Consider the following 19,596-nt stretch of genomic DNA (forward strand, 5'->3'; position numbering starts at 1 on the left):
GAAAGATCAAGTGGCTTGGCTAAGCCTCAGGAGTCCTCCGCGCGTTTTTCAGCTGCAAGAAGACTCCTGAGCTGGAATGAGCAAATGTGCAGTTTCCACTTGCGCCATTTCCCACCTTGCTTCTCCCCCAGCCACAGGCAGTCTGTAGCCACTTATCCTACAAACTTGCAATTGACGATTCATCTCTCCTACCTTGCTCAGGAGTTCTTATGACACCATCAAATACAGAAGTCATAAACACATATCTGGATCCTGGCCTTCTAAAACCCAGCATGCCTTTCTAATTAAATTAATCCTTAGTCCTAAATAACCATCCCCAGCTGCTGGGAATAGAAGAATTTCTGATGATCACTAGAATGACTGCCTAAGGAACACTACTTATACAGCATCCTCTGGGACTATCCACCCAGAAATTATGTTCATCTGATTATAGGTTAAATTTAATTTATATTTGTTAATATAGACACTACCTGCTCTATTTTCCCTTCATCTGCTTCATTGGAATAGGCGGAAGGGTAAATTGAACCCTTCCTTCATTTATTACCCTTTATGTAATAAATAAAAACAAGACTAAAGATTTTTTTATAGAATAACAAAAATGGGAAAGAATAAAGACTTTTTTTTTCAGCTAAAGAGTGTAAAGGGTCGACCAAGGGGGTGTGGGTGTGGAGGGTGCAGGGGCAAAGCTCTAAGACAGAAATGTAGATTTGCCAAACTTGCACAGAGACCTGAAACTGAACCATTCCAGGTCAGTGGTAGAAGAGAACTAGGAAGGTCTCTGTTCAACATGTTGCTGGGTGTCCTTCAATGAAGAGACATCCCTTGGCCAAGCATACTAGTGTAATACCTCCATGATAGAAATGAGCTAAGTTAGTTCATAAGGTAAATGTGCTAAACTAACTTAGGCAGGCAGACACTGTAAAACCACCATGTTGTGTGCTGTTGAGAAAAGCTACGACAAGCAGTAAGAACTACACCAATTCTAAATGTATTATGCTAAATAATTAAATATAAAGATATAAAGGGAACAAAACACTGCTAAATTTACTGCATTATGATTTAGCAAAGTCACAAGCCAAATGTCTGTTTTCAACAATAAACCCACTAAATTTGCTAATCAGAGCCTGAATTTAAACACTGTATCTAGTCGAAAGAAAAAACAACAACAACAAAAAAAGGAAAAAAGAACGTACACAAGTATCTTGTAACTGCTTGAGCTGATACTTCGTGATCCTTGGAGAACACAAATCACCTCACAGTACCTCCTCCACAGGACCCATGGATATTAAGTTACAGTTGCTATTGGTACCATAACTGAATTTCCTGACTCATGTTTGTGCAACGTCTCATCCTTACATATAAAAGCTGATGCTGACAGAATGGCATGTGCAAAGTGGAGTTTCTTCAGCACCTCCCTATAGCAGTTTGTCAACTGTAGGAAGCCTTTCAGTCATACATTTTTTTTAAATAAAAAAAAAAACATTTTTCATAAAAGCTTAAAGAATACTATAATTTAATTTTAATTTATCAGACATTTTAAGCTTTATCTCTGATATACACAGTATCAAAGGAAATTTTGTAGCTTTTGAATTTGCAAGTCTTAGAGCAAAAATTGCATTCGATATTAGTTACTGTATTAAATGAAGAGGCTAATTATTTTATTTCAGTTGTCATCTAACTAGTTCAAATTTCTACCTTGTTAATTTATTTATTTTTATTTTAAAACAACACAACGAATAAAAGCTTTCAATTCAACCTTCAGCTGAGTAAAGCATTAGCTGGTAAAATACATGAAAGTTTCTGAACCAAAACATGAACTTTTCTTGTCTTAAAATAAATGCAGAGATGAATGGCATGCAAAAGTCAGACTTGGTACTACAGTTCACATTTAGTTATGAAATGCTGCAATTAAAAAAAAAAATAAATCAGACACCCCAAATTCCGACATTTAAAGTAAATTTTTTTTTTCTTTCCCTTCTGCACTCATGTATTCACTGGTCTCAAGGTCACAGCTTCCAATTTCCTTCCATGAAGGTCAATATTTCAATTAAGTCTTGTGTAAGTTATTTAACTCCAGACCCCATCTCTGGGAAACCCCCTGTCTTACACCCCCCAAAAAAGAAACAAAACCAGAAAAGCGTGCAAGACTTGGAAACCTTAAGCTGAGAATGATACAGTGAATGATTCAGTGCAAGTAAAGTCATGCTCTAGTATATCAAAAGGTGAGAAATTGCAAGAGAAGTAGACAATTCATGCACTAAAACTCTTTTCCTTAGACTGAAACACACAATAATCAGTGAATCACATAATAATCAGTTTCTTGACAGAAACTGAGAGAGATTAGGTATAGGTGATTAACAAAAAGGTTCAAAATACAGAAATCCTAAAATTTCAAATAAACTATGCTGCTGGAAAAAAACAACAAACAAACAAAAAAACAAACACTCCCCCCCCCAAAAAAAAAAAAAAAAAAAAAAACTCACAAAACCACAAACCTTTAAACCTTGGAAATCTGGAACATTATTATGGCTCATAATATTTCTCAGGCCTTTTCAAATTTCCCTGGAGCAGAGGCTTCTCAGCCTAGCTCTGATGCTAGTGTTCAAGTTTTGTTTGCCTTCCTGCATTTCACTACACTTTGTAAATGGAAATTCTTGCCCACTAGGCTCTTATGGAACCAAATCAACAGAACAAGCAGTCTTAACAACAACTAATTTTATTAATCAATTAAATGCATGTTCATAAATCTCACTAGGGCTACAGAAGTAAGAGCACTGTGAAACAGAGATTTTGCATTAACTGTACTGTAACTGACGTAGGTGCCATTTGGAACATTCGTCTGAAAACGTTTTGTTGAAGGCTAGTGCTAAAGCAGGGCCAGAAGATCTGGTATCTCAAAAAACTGTAAGGAGGCTTGATTTTCAAATCAGCCCACACTGTCCATTTCCATGATGTGCTCTGACAATCATTCTAAAAATCAGCTGCTTTGCCAACAAAGACCAAACACTCCTCAGTCATCTGGACCTGTACAGTCCTTGATCCTACTGCTTAAACTTGTATTTATTATTGTTTGTACTGTAATCAAGACAGGTATCCATCAAAATCATATGAGTCAGAGGCAGAGAATGGTTGTGTATTTTTGGAACACTACAACACCGTAAGAACAGCCGTGCTGGCTGAGACTAAAAGCCGGCCTGGCCCAGTGCTCTGTCCCTAAAGATGTTCAGGGCAACAGAGGTGCAGAGTCATCATCCTCCTGCTCTACCTTTCCCAATAACCAGCAAACATGAGACTTGCTGAATCACAGACTACATAGGAACCATCACATTTCATAGATGTTGAAGGACCCCATCCTCTGTGAATTTATCTGATTTCTTTTTGCATCCTTTTTGAATATTTTTTCAGTGAATGCTCGTACAGTATAAAAAAAAAAGTGGTTAATCACCACTCACTTTTTCATGCCACTATCTCCTAGTCTCTTCCCAGCCCTCTTCCACTTTCTCTCCTACAACATGCTTAGTTGAAGAGTCATTATCTAGCAAGTCTCTCCGCAGAAGAAAACCAATCCATACCATGCAATTGAGTATGAGCAATGAATCCTTACAGAAATAACCTCACTTTGAAGCATTAAAAGAATGGAGAGTGCTAAGCATTCCTTAAAATGGACAGACACTAAAGTAGGAGAGGACTGGTAGAGGACGCCAGTGGACAGTGAGATACACAAGATGTGAGATTCCCTTGCGTTGTGGAAAAAACAGAACAAACAGGAGGGTTAACATGCTGGAAAATTAATTTCCTGCAATCAAAGAAAGAAATTTCATCCAAAGTTTTTTTTTTTTTAATTTAATTTTATTTATTTTTTAGATAAAAAGCTCAGGTTCAGGCTAGACCACACAAAGAAACATAGACAACATGTCCAACACAGATACAACTCAACTTCTGAATATTTCTCAAAATGAAAAGATCTACCCTTGGGTTACTCAGGTTACAAAGCTCTGTTCTGATTTTTCCTCAGCTTTATCAATGTGAAAACAAAAACTTTTGTCAAGTCTAAAGTCGGCTCTAGACATAAAGCTTTAAAACGAATACTAAAGAGACAGCTTTTTGATTTTGTAAAATTTAATTTTATATCAGCATTATTCCGCTCTATGAAACATTTTGTGCAGCAATTTAGGTGGTTTAACATGACCCACCCTGCATCTGTGAACACAAACATGCTGACAGGAACTGAACAGTATCAAGTACTGTGTAAATTTAAGATTCAGTAGCTATTTTGAGGAAAGTGACTGTGGGAAACAAAGTAAGAAAGAAAAAAAACATATTTCTGCTAGAACCAGCAAACAATATAAGCGATTCTGCTTGGATTAAAAACATTCATACTAGGAACAACAAATGGGTCACTATGAAAAGGACCATATCCCACATTACTCAGCACATCATTGAAATTACAAATTCTATGGCTGTGTCAATTTTGTGCTTACAAAGAGAACTTTTTAATATCAGTTCTTTCCTGAAGATTAATGAACACATTGATTAATGAAAAGGAAAAAGTTGCCTTCAAGTTCTTCCTCTCTCTGACTAACGAATATGTATAACCAAGAAGCAAGAAACTCTTCATGGCAAGTTAAATCCTGATCTAAAATGACACACGTTTTTTATTTTATTCTTCCTCTACTCTGAATACGGGACGCCTTAATTCTTGCAGAACTGGCCAGTGGGTAAGTAAGTAGCTGTATGAGACATTATGCCACAACTGATTTCTAAATGAGAATAATATATTCCCCTGTCGCATTGATTTTCCATACTTAATGTATTAACATAATTTTCCAATTATGAGAGAAAGCATTCTAGAGTGAAGCAATATTGCATGACAGATAAATCAGTAACTTGACATCTAAAAGCAATATGCAATATTTTTAAGCTTCAAATAGGTCAGAGAAAATTGTAATACCTCCCAGCTGAAGAAACATTATTAAAGGTGGCAAGAAAAAAGTGTCAGCCTTTATTCCTGTTTACTCAGCAGACTCTAGAAGAAACAGAAATACCAAGATCACTAGAGACAGTTTGAGCAACCCCTGAAACCAGGCAGCAGCCCATAATGAACATCTGACCAGCTATGTAGGTCTCCTCAATGACCTGTTCTGTGGAGAAGCTGTATTTGCTTACTGGAAAGTATGTTTAGCTAGGAAAGGATCTTAGCAGTATCACAACACTGAAAACCCACGCAAGTGCCCAGCTTTTCTATTTCACTTTCATCTATGCAAGCTGTTACTGTTCCTGCTCTGTCATCACAGCTGAAACAAGTAAGCTCCAGGTAACCGCATATCCAGTTTTCAGTACTTGGTGTCATCTTTTTATAGCTTACAACAGAGTTCTGAAGTGCCCAGCCTGCTGCTTCCACAAAATAGATACATCCGATGGAACAGGATATGAAGGAGAATCTGGATGTCCACTGTTATATATAGCACTTTTTATTATCAATCATGCCAGGCATTCTCAAGTTCTTACCAATGATGAAGCCCATCATGCTGCATCCAGGAAGCATTTCAAGGCATTTATTCCTCCCTCAGTTCCACACAAATGTAAAATGATTTGACATGGAAACATGTTCATGTTATCAAAGGTAGGTGAAATCAGTTTAAATTCTTCCTTATAAAAATATGCAAGATATGTAGGACTAAACAAAAAAGTAGGAAAATGTATAGCTACAGATCTATGCATAGGAATGCTTATTTTTTTTTTAACTTAAAAAGTATATATTTCATTTTCAGAAAGAGACAGTAAAATTGGTTCAACGTATCGATCTTCAAAGCTAACATATTCTAGTTTAGTAATTTTGTCTTACAGGCTTGCTTACACTTCATTCAGAAAGCTTTTGGAAGTGTTGCAAATCAAAAAATGCCTTTCTCAACACAAATGGAATGCAATAGCTGGACCTAGAAACAGAACCATTTATGAATGTAGTATTCTTCCCTTCTTTAATACACATATTTATATCCAAAGTTCAGGATACTGTCAGCATAATGATTCATCAATGATATATATATAAGATCCCTTTTGTTCTCCTTTCACACTGAATTTTTATTATTCCTACGGCATGAAAAAAATAGGAATTCAACCATTATAATGAACACACATAGGATTTATCTAGATTAATTTTCAGATAAATGTTTTAATTAATTCCTTAAATGTGAACAATAAAAAAGTATTTGCTAAAGTAAATAAAACTGTAGCCTAAAATTTGTGCTACTGTGTTACTTCCATTCCAAACAGGAATTCTTTCATATGGTTGGAATAAACAGAAAAATTGCAATTGTTAAGGCAAATGCTAGAGTACAACAGTACCCAAAGCAACACGTTGTTATAAAGTTAGTCAAATTTTACTGTCTCTGAAATAAAACCTTTGTAATGACATAGAAGACAAACGAAACAGAACTATTTTCTTACTTTAAAGGGTCTGAGTGTCACTGTAGCAAGGCCAGAAAAGCACAGTCCCAAGCAGCAATGACACCTAAGGGGATACTTCGTGTCAGGCTTTTACATATCCTGTCTCCCTTCAGAAACAGGCTACTTAAGACTCTGAGCAATTCTTTAGAACTGTTTGAAAGGCTTATTACTCATATTTGGTCCTATTGTGAATAAACCTGTGGAGTTTCTTGAGGTAATAACTGAATCGTGTTTGATAACAATACGTTTATAGGGATCTATTTATTAAAACAACCACAACATTAAAAGATTTCAGACTAGTCAGCTTGCAAAGGCCTTTAATCCCTAACAGCTACCAGTTGATTTGTCTTTATGAAAAATTCCTCAGATGTTTCTTGCATCTGTGGCCAAGTGAATACTTAAAGGGGGCTTATAAAAAAGATGGAGAACAACTTTTTACTCAGGCAGATAATGATAGGACAATGGGGAAAGGTTTTAAACTAAATGAGAAGGGATGATGATATGCCCTACGATGCCCTAGACGTTAGGAGGAAATTCTTTACTCAGAGGGTGGTGAGGCCTTCGCACAGGTTGCCAAAAAAAGCTGTGGATGTCCCATCCCTGGAGGTGTTCAAGGCCAGGTTGGATGGGGCCCTGGGCAATCTGGTCTGGTGGAAGGTGTCCATGCCCGTGGCAGGGGGCTGGAATTGGACGGGTTTTAAGGTCCCCTCCAACCCAAGCCATTTTGTGATTCTATCAAGTGACAGTGCATAAAAATCATAATGAAAAAAACAATAGAAAAAAGATTGAATTATTAAAAATTACCATTGGGAGAAATTGATTTCCCTTTCTCTTCTGAAGTAGAAGGATGACTTACTAAGAGTTCTGTTTCTTCAGACACAGTTTATTTCATTGTGCAGAAATTGGATCTAAGTCTGCTGCCGTATCAGTAATCATGACAACTTTATATTTTTATACTAAATCTGTAAGTAAATTTTGATTTGCTCTTACATGTAAAAGAGATATAGTCCGTGCTGTTTCAGTGGTCTTCAAAGACTCCAGGTGTAAATATTCAAGTCACTTTTATTCTGGGGTACGAGGGGAAAAAAAAAAAGAAACAAAAAAAGAGTCCACATGTGGTCATGTTAAGGAACACCAAACTATTGCTCTGTCGCGAGGAAATTATTTCTTCTCTACTAGCTGTTATAGATAAGGGACACTAATAAGGGACAGATATGCTCCATGACAGGAACAGTTTTGTTTACTTCATTTAGGAAAAGCAAATAAAAGACACTCACTTTAAAATGAAGCCTACCTAGCATGTCAGTTTTATCAGTCTCTACTAATATGGAAGCTCTGTTTTTGAGTACCCTAACCTGAGTTTCAAAGGAAGCGAGCAGCTGCTAGTCCCATTATTCTCATTTAGTCCTTAGATAATCATAACCTTTGATTAAATCAAAAATAACTGGTGAATCCAAACCAAATTCATTCTAGTGCACAAATTTCCCTCTTGTACAAAATCATTTGTTCTGAACATAAAGACACACCTCTCTACCCTTTTCCACAGTCTGTCCTTTTATAAATAAGTTTGTGAAGCAAGAATCAGCTAGGCTTCACAATCTACTCACTAAACTGAAGATGCTAACAGATTTCCTAATTAAAATGAAGAATACAATCAAAGCAAAACAGAGTCAGACCACATTTCTTGCAACAGTTTTCTAGTCCTTCTCCTAACTTACAACTGTTTTGAAATGCGGTAGGCACTGGACAAAGCATCAGTGAGTAATGACTGCGGACTACTAAGTATTTTTCATGACATACTACAAGATGTTCTGCAGAGCAGGCCAGAACAGATCTTCTTGCACAAAAGCTTGTTATAACAGCTCTCCTTTCTTCTAGTAACAAAAGATTCTACCATGATTTTCCTTTTGCACAACTGAAGTTTGCCAGATCAGGCCGTAAGTTGGTCTTTTCGGTTTCAGGTAAAATTACTCCTTCGGATACACTCAGCTTCCCACACTGAAGAACATTTCAATCCAAGAGACAATATGTACCATTTCAAACCATTTAACTGATCACTTGTAACATTTATGATTGACATTTTCAGGTTTACTATAATCTGCACTAACACTAATACACTTTGCATATATATGCTTTTTGTTAGAAAAAGAAGTAAGACTATTTTCAGGAAAAGAAAGCTATTCACTTAACTCATTTGGATTTTTTTTTTCAGATGCAATTAACACATATCTTTCTTTCATTGATATTTTGCAGCCAGACTGTGTTTCTGGTCCATATAAGTTGCTCCAAATATTTAATATTTGTTCTTCTTCCCTTCTTGAAACAATTATTACAGCTATCTGTACTACAAAAGAGCTTAAAACAAACATTGTGCTTACGCATATATACTTACATAATATTTGAAAATTATAAATGTATCTTAAGTCCAGCTAGGGTTACATGTGCACACGTGTGTGTGTATATAGCAAGTACATTTAATGTGGAGTTAACAAGGGCAGCCGGGGTCCTTGTCTGAGTACATGGGTTAAAGCTCCTTCCACATTTCCTACAATCTCACTGCTTCTGCAATTGTTAATACATGCCCTGAACACATCTCAGGATCTGGCCATTTTTTTCTGCTGATCTGAGTGACCATAAATCTGCCAGTGAAACTGTTTAGGCAGTGCTGGTAAGAACACTGGAAAATGACTCATGCTTATGTGGTTTTTCATTTATACCCTCACTGCAAAGCATACAGAGAGGCTACAATCAGAAATAAGCCAAAGCCCAGTTTCATACTTCAGGTTGGACATAAAAACTTGAAATAAAGAAATAAAGACGTCTTCTGCATGAAAGAAAGGAACAGACTTAACATGAAATTTCAGGTAAAAGCTGAAGGTTAGCTGCATTGTGAAGACCTGCACTTATACCTAATGAGAACAGTTTTATGAAGCATGTGGGAGTGTTATCACAGAATAACTGAGTCACAGAATAATTGAAGTTGGAAGGCATCTCTGAGGATCACCTACTTCAACTGCCAAGAGCTTACTTTTAATAGTATACAGGTTAACATTAGCTGGAGTGCCACCAAGGCACTCCAAGTATCATACAAAGATGATTTAACAGAAATTTAATTATGAACTGCAAAGGGATAATACATTTTAAGAAAAAGATGGAGAAGTCTTAAGCAAGAATGATGTAATACATCACCTCCCTAATACTAGGCACAGTGAATTCATCCCTGTGAAATGCATGAACATTGTTTCCCAGGATGGTTTATGATGGTTTCTTATCTATAGAGGTAAATCCAACTTCCTAAATAAGGTCTTTGGTAGAGATTCCCCCACCCCATGTAGTGAAACATCAGAATATTGAAACATCAAGTTTGGGAGCTGACCATATTACATGCCTTAGTTTATCAACACAGAAACACATTCATAAATTTTACTGTAATGTCATTAAATTAAGACGTTCTGATTATGCATTATTAAAACAGATGCTACCAACTGCATTGCATGTAGTGGAATAAAAATATCATTTACTATGTTAAAGGGACACTTCAACAAATATTTTCCCTTGTGAAACTATGACTTCTGAAATAAACTTCGGGTAGTAAATAGTGCGAACAGGAAAAAAAAAATCTTTTTGTATGAACAGTACAGACAGAAACAAGAAGGCATCCCCAGCTAAATCACCTCTGAATGTGGAAAATAATCAGGTTTGTTTTCAGAAGGGGATGAAGTAAAACTTCATTTGCCATACTGTCTGCGCGTGACATCCAGATTGGAATTCAGCAGCTTAGATTTATTTTTAGTAATTAACTGACATACAATCTGTTGATTTCAGAGTATGAAGACATGGCCAGCAAGTGAATCATTCTCTGAATATTCATACACCTCACATTGTTGCTCTGAAGAAAACAAGACTCACATTCAGCATTTGATAAGCAACTACATGTAACCAAACAAGGCTTTGGACTCATCTTCCTCTTGCCATTCAACATATTTTAAATTTGAGTCCTCCAATTCATTTCACCCCTCAAGCCTAATGTTAGACTTTGCTGAAGGAAAACCAGGCCTGCTGATTTGGTTTCTTCAAATTCACATCTGCTTCAGGAAACCATCATCAACTTAGCACCATGTCCTTAGGTGATATGCAAAAGAGCTCTCATACAATCAGCAGTTCACACTCTGTTATTGTACCTTTCTGAAAGTCAGATCTATCATTTGCCATTCCAGGCATGACATCTGCCACATACTACCTGGTTACCATTGGGTTTCATATCTTTTCTTCTCTCTAAACCAGGAAGGACTCTATTTTCCCCTGTATTCAATCCTCAACTTTGATCTTTAGTTACTTGAGGTTTTACCTGGATAATCCAGCTAAACAGATGAACATATATTTTTATATGGATATAAAATAAATATAAAGTAAGAATATATTTTATATATCACAAACAGAGACTTGAGGAAAACATGAATGGCTCCCCATTAGCTTGCTGATCATCTGGTAAAGAACTAATTTGGAAACCCTTCCCTAATTGATTTCTTTTAGGATACGTTACATTACAACTATAAAGGCAGGAAACTAATCTAGGATCAGTACATTTAGGGACCTATTTAGTAGATAAACTGACTCACACTTCCAGCAAGAAAGCTAAGAAAAATTTCAGAGTGGGAGAGCACTGGGTCCATAGAAATGGATTAATTCTCCATCAGAGATAAGAATAGCACTCTCTCAAAGATTACGCTGAAAGATGCACCCTAAAAATGGAAATTATGTTATTTTTTGATAAATTCAGGAAACTAAACAGGAAAACTATGTGTCAGGACTGTCTTATGCATGTGAAGATACCTACAGGAGTATTTTTTCTCTTTGATCAGTATGAAAATACTCAGCATCTTGGGGTCACAGGTCTTCCAGAAATACTAGTGAACTACAAAATATTCATAACAATCTTGCTTTACAGGTGATCAAAGTGGAGTTTAAAATCCAGGTCATGCATACAGTCCTTTAAAACACTGCGCTGTAACTTGGCAGACTCACAGTATAAACAAAATACACAAATTGACCTACACGGGCAACTGTGCCATTAAGATTAACTTTGTATGTTTCTTTCAAAAAGGAATTATATTCGTAATTTAAATTCTTTGTTCTCCACATCAATGAATTGCCAAATAAGAGAAAAGTACTATTGGGAAATAGCACTTGGGGTTTATAGCAAATAAGCACCTGGAGAGGCAGGGAAACAAAACAGGTAACTGTAATGTTACAAGGCCACAAGAGACTTGCAATAAAAACATCCTGCTAAAACATATAAGCACAGGCACTTAGCTGCAGAAAGTAGCTTTAGTTTGTTGGTTAATGTGCATGCATTTAAAACCAAAAGAACCAGAAAATACTGTGCTGTACAAAGGGGTGGCAGGAAGGAACTCAAGCCATCACAGTTTATCAAATCCATCTCAAAGCTGGTGCTTAGACAGTGTTAAAGAACAAACTGTCCTGAGGAGTAGGTGGGGTGTGAGTCCCAGTTTCTTCAGCTCTTCAAAGTAATGGTGAGTTGATAGCACAGAAAATACAAGAGCAAACTGGAGAAAATTTAGAGAATTGGATTGTGGCTTAAACTTGACAATTTTCAAGGGATCAAGTTACCCGTGCTAAATGATTTCACACCCATCTACTGAACTCTGGTAACTGATCAAGTGTGCCTCCAAGGCCAGCCATTGCTGCCTAAACTTTATTCAGTAGCTTATGAGAATTTGGAGATTATAACTTAAGAAGTTGAATTCACTGAACTCTGAGGATGAGGTGGCAAATATAAATGATAAACACCTCTACAGATTAGAACAATACAACCTCCCTAACAGAAATATGCCTTTTGAAGGTTTCTCATCTACTGCCATAAATGGTGTCATGTTTTGCTGCACTACCATTTCTACACTATCAATATTTCTGGAAAATGCAGAAAAGCCGTGCTTGGCATAGCACATTGAATGATAATGTTTGGATCTATACTGAGTGATCATTATTACAAAACACATTTCCTTATGCATCATTTCTCTACTTTGATATACAATAAATCCTCTGAATTATATTACAAACATCTAAAGCAAGAGCCCACTGAGGCTCTGCATTACCTATAGCCTATACTTTTGCTAACCTTACCAGGTCAAGGCCCTCATTTGTTTGAGCTAAAAGGCAATTTAAAACACTTTTGACCCTAGCTGTGGAGAAAGTGAACTAAGTTTCTGGCCTGTCTCTGAATAGTTTAATAAGAGTGAGAGGTGTGTCTAGGGATGAGTGCTTTAGATTCTGTTGTTTTGTTTTGTTTTTGTTTTGTTAAAGAGAGAGGGAAAACTGGAAACAAGTTAGGTAAATGAAGGCTAGAAGCAGAGCTGCACAGGAGAAAAAAAAAAAAAAGAAAAGGAGGGCCATATTTAGTTCTTTTTCATTTTCCTCTCTTTTGTACTCACAGCACCATATCCTCTGCTTTCCCCCTTGTTGCTGACCCTAACTAAGTGTTCAGAAAAGGTGGTTCTTAAGGTTTTCACTTCTCCATCTGTTCTCTTCCCATCACCCATTCAAACACACTGTGCCACATAAAGTCACATTATGTTGCCTTACAGCCTGCACTGATGGTCTAAAGTAAGAGAGACTTCAGTGCAACAGAAACATGATAGAGGAAAGGACATAAAGGAGGCAGAGACCACTCTTTTGCCCTGCGTCAGTTTCTCCTTCAACACACACTGGACAGGAAGAAGAACTGATTCAAGAACCCAGAAAGCTCTACTCATTCCTTCTCTACCTCCTTCTTGCCCTCCTTGTTTCTAGCATATGATATGGCTGGCGTAGCTGGACTGAAATAAGATGGTACCAACAGTGTCCTCTGCCACCATTCCTCTAACTCCTCAAGTTCCTGAGACAGAAGATAAAAGTGGCAAGGGAACTAGGAACCAGGGAACAATGCTCCCAGCCCAATTCCAGCCATGCTTCAGCCAGACAGGAGATTAACCAGTTTCTGCCCCCTCCTTTTAATTTGATGTTTCCCATAGGGCAGAGTCCCAGATGTATGACAGATAAAATGCTATTTTGCCAAGCCTGTTGATTACTACCTAGCATGGATAAATAAAGCATTTAAGTTTTAAGAAGTGAGGCTATTGCTAATGTGAAACAGTTACAGGCGTATCATGTATGTCAACAGCAGACATAAACATCAGCTGTCAGTGCCAAGATTAGTCTTGAGCTATCCCTCAGCTTAAGTCCCATATCTGGGGACTTGACATCATTTCTCTCTCTCTCCCCTATTCTGGCAACAAACCATACTTGTCCAGAAGACAACCCTAAGGTTCCTCTGAGCTCTTTTTCTACTCTAACTTACACTGGGTTTCCTTTAGGTTCAAGAGGCCCTTCCCATTGCTTCAAACTGGGAATATTAGCAAATGGAGGGTAAAACCATATCACTTAAAAACAATCCATGCTTGTTCAGGCTTATCGCAATTTGTCCTTTCCCTTGTCTGGTATGATAAGTTCTACTCCAAGCGTTTCTCCATTAGGAAGATACAAGGATGTTAGTACAGCAGAGCCAAATCAAAGTCAGGAACACAAGCAAAGTAAATAGGTACATTTGGAAAGCCGAGATTCAGCCTTCTTCACTTCCCCATCTACTCTTTCCACATTTCCACACAAGTTTCAGAACGAAGCCCCTCGTGCTATGTGCACCTGTTCACACAGCGCTACTTCCTGTTTAAAAAAACAGAAGTCACACAGAGGAGTGCCCCTCACTATTCCCTATCCTGCCAAACCCCTGCAGTTAAAATAATTATGTTGGAGAAGACATTTATGACCACAGAAATATCGCGTGTTGTGCATGCAAATCTTCAAAGGCACATATTACACTTCACCCACATACAGTCAGATGCGACCAAACTAGTACTTCGACGTCTTATGTTGCCCCCCCAAAACTGAACAAATGCTCAGACACAGAAACACACAATCACTTATCATTCCCACAGATGCTAAGGGGGATATTTTTACCATAGTAGCACAAAAACACGAGTGCTGAGCCATGAAGCTGGGGAGCAGTTGGCATCTCCTCACGCTCTTACCGCCTTTCTCTCTGCACTGGTAGAACAGCACAGAACAACCGCCTTCACCTCCTGGCCGCTCCTTCCCGAATAACCTCTCAGCCGCCTTGTCTCCCCCACGAACACACCTCTTTTCTTTTACTTTTTTCCATTAAAGGCCGGGGCGAGAGGGGGAGCGCCTCGCTTCTACCTCGCAGACCTCGGCTGCACCTGGGTGTCACTGCTGACAGCAGCTTCCCGACCAACTGCTCTGTCGATAAAACACTTCATTTATTTACCTGCTAGCGGAGCTCAAGTTTCAGAACTTCGCGAGGATAAACATCTACCCTACAGGAGCCGCGTCTATTTAAAAGCCTTCTCAAGAGCGCGGCGTCCTAACAGCGTTAACAAATATACGTCCGAGGAGAAGCAACAGGCGTTCGCGGGGGGTCCCCTTTACAACCCAGCCGCGGTGCCCCCAGAAGCCGCCCCCCTGCCCGGCGCCCCGCCGCCACCCCCGCGGCACCCGGCTCGCGCCGCCCGCCCGCGGGGACCGACCTGCACCACGGCGGCGGCGGCCGGGCTGGGTCCCCCGCGGCAGGCTGCGCCCCTCGGCGGCACCAGGTGCGCCACACGGCGGCTGCCCGTTGGGGGGCCTTTGGCGCTCGCCTCACGGGCACGAGGGACGCGGCGCGGACGGCCCCCTCGGAGCCGGCTGCGGGGCCGGGAGCGGCGGCGGCCGCCCCCACGTGACGGGCCCGGCGGGCGGGGGGGGGGGAAGGAGGGGGGAGGAGGGCGCTGACGGGGGCTCTGAGGCGGCGAGGAGCCGGCCGGCAGGTGCGTGCCCCGGTTCCCCTCAGCGCCGTGCCCTGTGGGGGCTGCCCCCGCCTGCAGCCTTCCCCTCAGCTCGTCGCTGAAGCCGGGTGTTACCGGCCCTGCCGTGAGCCTCGGTGCGAGCGACCTGTCCCCACGCCCCGGCTTGCCGAGTTTGATTTCTTCCGTAATTACTCGAGATATAATAGTTGTTTGGAAGTTCAGAGCTCTAAACTGCTCCACCAGGCATCTCTGTGGTGTGTATCCTTACATCTCAAGGGCTTCTAGGTTAACAAAAGCCTTACGATATTAACTGAGAAAACCAATGCTCTCTCTCCACAAATATAAAAATCACATATTTTAATGCTTAGGTTTAATATCAGAAATGCTTTATCAGTAAAATAGCACAGACCGTTTATACTGATATGGTGTTTTAAGTCATATTTCTTTTGACTCTACTTCTAAAAAGGTTCTCTAATGCTACGTTTATGATTGCAAAAATCTCTAGTACAGAAAGCATCTAAGGAAGCAACACATAGAACAGACTCACAATCAAAAGGTACGGGTCTTCTGTCTGTAGAGCTTCCAGGCTTCTTCTAGTAACATGAAAAGTTCCATACGTTTTGCTCATTGTTGGTTTACTGGTCACTTTGGATCAGTGAAGTACCCAAAGTCCAGCAAGTTTTGTGTTGCCTTGTTTTTACCCCACATGTGATACTGACACAGCTCTTTCACAGCATCCATCTGCTGAGTACTTCTGATTATGTCAGTTTTCCAGGGAGTTGACTAAACAACAGTAAACATTTAGCAGAAAGAGAGATAAAGAGTTTGGAGTACTTGTAACGCAAGTAATGTAATTAAAACACACACCTTTGACTATTTGTGGAGCAGCTGTATTTCAACCACCACAGTTTGCTCTTACCTCTGTGGTGTTGCTGACTTCCATCTATATAGTCTAAGCTTATTTAATATGCATGATTTTTAAGTGTAATTACATATAATGATTATGCTCAATTTTAGAATTCCCTTTTGGCTAGTGTAAGCTTGCCTTGTATTTGTAAATGTTGAAACATTAAGGTATTTTCTTTCCTGTTACCAGTACACTCTGACCTTGTGAAGAGTTGTGTATGATTTTAGTTTTCTCTTAAACTTCTGCACAAGATCAAGACTATGAATCACATACCAGATATTCCAAATAAAGAATTGGACCTCAGTGACAGAGCGAACATGCCCAAGGTGGGGAAGAGAGAAAATGGGAAGTAGAATGCCTTTGAAACATCTCTGAACATGCTAAAGAATAATTAAAATTGGCAAGAATCCAGAGGCTGTGTATTCATTTGGCTTGCTTTCAAATTTCTCTTGTCTACCTCTCAGCTCTGAGGTAATCTTAAATAGGTCATGTGGAGGAATGGTCAAAATTATAATGGTTGATAACACTTGTATCCTTCATAATGATATGAAAAAGTATTACTATAGCACTGTTGGTTGCAGTGTTAGCTGTTTGGGAAAGGGTCAGTGGAATTTGGAACCATCTGGGCAAAGCTGAGAAACTTTTTCAACACCAACCTGGTTTCTCATTCTTTTCCCCAGCCATCCTTGCTGATGGTCTACGACATGTCTGGGTGACTTTCCATATGATGAAAGAAAGCAGCTGGAACCTCATTTACCCCTTTATTGCCACATAGTGTTGTTACCTCTTCTCTTGTTCACGCCTGTAATTATCAAGCCCCTGCTGGCACATGCTGTACTCCAGTGTTTTGTTGGGAAAAGTGCTGCCAGCCAGCACATGGGAAGGTGAGTGTGGCCTTGCCCTGGTGCTGTGAAGGGGAAGGACCTGGAACAGAGAGGTTGTGCAATCAGTGCCACTCCCTTCGTAAGCAGTGAAGGGCAGAAGCAAGAGTTTGAGCAGCACAGGGCAAGCATAGAATGCAAAACAGTGTCCTGCTACTGCTGCAGTATTCACATGTAATCATTTTAGTGTTCTGTTTGTGTTTGATGGATATGGTGCTGATACTTCTGCAGTATTGTTGTATTTTGGGCTAACTTTATCTTGTTGATCTTGTCTATCCTAAATCATGTTTAATGTCATTTTCAGTGAAGTGGGTTAATTCCATGTCTCAGTGTAGCAGGTTTCAGAAGCACTCCCTCAGCTGTCCTGGCCTCTTGGCTAATTACCATTCCAGAAGTCCCCCGTCAATAAGAGTGGTTTCTTTTCTGCACTAGTGCAGACACATTACTGTCACAAAGCTAGCATTGTGTTAAGTCTTGGACTCTCATATACAACAATGAAGCTTATTCAGGGAGAACAGAATCATCCTCAGAAAAGGCCTAAGAAAAAACAAGTTAGGAACCCCAAAAGAGAACACTGCTGGATGCTGCTTTACTGACCATTTTCATTTCTTCCATATCTGAAATCGGTGTAGTTATCTGTGAGCTCCTAGATGTTGCTCAAATGGTTTATCTCAAGTAAGTATATAACTTACTTAAAAGTAAATAAGTAAGTAAGTATCTCAAGTAAGATATAACTACCATGCACTATGATCCAAATTGCCATTATATTTGCTGAAAAGTTTTTATAAAGCTTTAATTACACTGTTTATTAAGAAGAGTAAATTAGCTTCATCTACTGTAGTTAAAATCCAGTCCCAACAATTCTGTTTTTTTATAAGCAACTTACCCAAGAATTCTCACAAGAGATGTGTGAGATCTCACGTCCTCCTTTATCGAGCTTTTGTCCAAGAAGTCTACAGTAAAGGTTAGGCAGTGTAATTTCACTTCTTTCCCCAAATCACCGTACTCATTCATAGACTACGTTATATGAAACACCAGCATTAAAACATAATGTACAAATAACATGATGCAGGACTGAAAGCTGCAAGCACTGTGTAATCACTTGTTTATGAACAAACAAGCATTTAAACACTCTGAGGTTTCCCTTCTTGTAAATTTGGTTAAATAAATGGTAGACTGGTAATCATGGCATAGAGAATGCTTCCCCATTGACTCCATACAGCTAATCCCTTATGTTTCATTAGAAAGCTTACCCTGCCTTATCTTCAAGGGAAATTTGTTGCCAGAAATTACCGATTTCCTGTCCTTAGGTAGAAAGCCTTCTCCTACCCTTTAAAACTTTTTTTTAAACATATGTTCTTTTTTAATGGACAAGATTTGATTTTTTTTTCTCTTTTCCTGTCATTATTTGGTGGAGTAACAGGGAAATATTCCAGATGAGAGTTTATTTAAACATATTTTGTTTCTACATAAAATTACGCTTGAAATTTTCTTGTAATCTGGACAAGTAGAGGTACTTAATACTAAATCTGAATGTACTATTTTTTTCTCTCTCACTTTAGAGTACCAAGGGTTCCGTAGCAGTATATACAATATAAGTCTTCCTTCGTTCAGATCTCTCTCTCTCTCTCCCCAGGTCAGATGAAATACACTTATTTTTATTCCTTAACATATAGATACTTTTCCTAGAGAATACTATACTTATTTAGCTGATTTGTTTTCCAGTCTTTTGTTTAAATTTCAGAAGTCTTTAATGAACAAATGGAGCTCTTAAAAACTCTTTCAGAAATGTACTGTTACTTTTGTTCAGCTTTTTTAAACACTTGTAAAGAAGCTATTGATCTGGCTGCTAGCATTTAATTACTTGGGATTATGTCAGACAGCTGTAACTAGCTGAGTTTAGGTAGTGGTGCCACAAGAACGTAGCTCCATCTAGCGTTCAGCTTCTAAAACAAGTACGAGTGATCTTGAAAGTGTTTGGAATTAACTTTCTCGGCTCCCAGGTGTATACTAGTAGGTCCCTATGTTGAGCTATTTCGCCTTTTTTTTTTTTTTGGGGGGGGGGGGGGAGGGTTGTAGGTTGGCAAGTCTACCACAGTAAATGAAAAACAAAACCAAAAAACAACCAACTATTGGAGGGCAGGTGCAGCCGTTCCAGACAGACAGCTGTTTATAACATCTGCATCCAAGTTTGCTGTAACCATCATGGAGAGACCTTCTTAATGCAGCTTGGAAAATAGAGCTTTTACTGTAAGTTACTGCCTGCTTACGGATAGAGAATACTCCATCATATAAGCTGTTACTCTATTTTCTATACTGAGGTAATTATGAGCCATGAGGCTTGTTTCGGTTAGACTTAAAAACTCTGAACACTGTGGGATTTCGTGTTTATGTAAATTTGTTTGAAATGCTCTGTGTTAAGAAATGGTAGAAAAAATACATGCTAGAAAGTATTCTCAATTATATAAGACATTATTAAACTGTTTATTTGTTAAAAATGTAT

At 38.8% G+C, this 19,596-nt stretch overlaps 1 protein-coding gene across 2 annotated transcripts in view; it reads right to left on the bottom strand.

The window, feature by feature from the left end:
• PPFIBP2 (PPFIA binding protein 2) overlaps positions 1 to 15,217 on the bottom strand; it is a 104,573-nt gene extending 89,356 nt beyond the window's left edge. Inside the window, exon 1 of one of the 2 annotated variants that reach the window (XM_050711007.1) lies at positions 15,048 to 15,217. The gene's annotated coding sequence lies outside the window, so the exon portion shown is untranslated. Of the gene's footprint in view, positions 1 to 14,531; positions 14,753 to 15,047 lie in introns of those variants that run through there. The other variant, XM_050711008.1, reaches the window with a different exon arrangement.
• Positions 15,218 to 19,596: the final 4,379 nt, after the last annotated feature.

The sequence above is a fragment of the Cygnus atratus genome, chromosome 5 (assembly GCF_013377495.2).
Source record: "Cygnus atratus isolate AKBS03 ecotype Queensland, Australia chromosome 5, CAtr_DNAZoo_HiC_assembly, whole genome shotgun sequence".
NCBI classification, from domain to species: domain Eukaryota; kingdom Metazoa; phylum Chordata; class Aves; order Anseriformes; family Anatidae; genus Cygnus; species Cygnus atratus.